We start from the raw sequence: 1,263 nt of genomic DNA on the forward strand, positions 1-1,263 counted from the left end.
AAAAAAAAAAAAAAAAAATTGCTTATTGGATATAACGTGGGTATATTGTCTTCAGTAGACCTTGTAAAATTAGACTGATTTTATTACTCCTAACTTAAAACTGTGACTTTTCTCTGTACCAGCTGGTTTGGATGCAGGCAGGATCGCTGTGTGGATAGATGGTCAAGGGATTTGAGTTGGAAACATGGAATCATGGGCTATAAGAACTAGAAGGGTAATATTTAGTAAAATTTTTCTGTCTCAGAGGACAAGAAGTATACCTAAGGCCACAGACAAGCTGAAGCCAGAAGCCAGGCTAATTGAGAGCCCAAGTGACCTTGTTGTTGCAAACATACTTTAGAAGGCTTAACATGAAGCAGAAGCTTCAGGTTGTTCAAAACAGTGCTCCTTTATCCATCTCCCTCCTTGTTGAAATAAATTATAGCTAGCTTTGCCATTTGTCCTAGGATATTTGATACTGTGATAAGCCATGCCTTGTTGATCCGAAAGAAGTGAATTGCCTGTGTTAATCATGTGAAACCTTGTTTCATTCCATTCCTTAAATTCTCAAAAGCAAACTTGCCTCAAAAAACTGTGTAAACTATACTCAAGTAAGGACTCATCTCACTAACACAGTAGAATGAAAGAAGCCAGTCGCAGAACACACATGATCTGATTCATGTGTATAAAGTACAAAAAATGGTAAAACGACTCGCTTTTGGAAGTCAGGGGAACGGTTACTAAATCTTTGTTGCCAGGATGTGGAAGGGGCACATCTGGGGACTTCCTGGGTTCTGATAACATTCTGGGTCTTGATCTGGGGCTAACAAGGAAATGTTCAGCTTATAAATTTCACCAAGCTGTATACTCATGACATGTGCTCTTTTCTATATATTTATTGTATTTCAATTAAAAGTTCTATAAATGGACAGAGGAATTAGTAATTGTCATGGGTCCATCTTAATGTGCCTGGGACGAGCAAAATTTAGAAACAGTTTTTAAAAATCTGTTCTTTTAGATTAGATCCCATCTCTAGAGCCACATCTAGAAGCATGAAGTTGAATTTTATTGAGCTTTTCTGCAGGAATAAAATGGTTCTTTTTTAATTTGTTTGGTTCCAGCTCAGAAAAAGTTCTCTTTGTATTGCTGTTGGAGAGAGGTAGTTGTTTTTTTTTTTTTTAAAGACGGAGTCTTGCCCTGTTGACCAGACTGGATTGCAATGGTGCAATCTCGGCTCACTGCAACCTCCGCCTCCCGGGTTCAAACGATTCTCCTGCATCTCAC

This window comes from Mandrillus leucophaeus, unplaced genomic scaffold (genome assembly GCF_000951045.1).
Source record: "Mandrillus leucophaeus isolate KB7577 unplaced genomic scaffold, Mleu.le_1.0 Scaffold436, whole genome shotgun sequence".
Taxonomy (NCBI): domain Eukaryota; kingdom Metazoa; phylum Chordata; class Mammalia; order Primates; family Cercopithecidae; genus Mandrillus; species Mandrillus leucophaeus.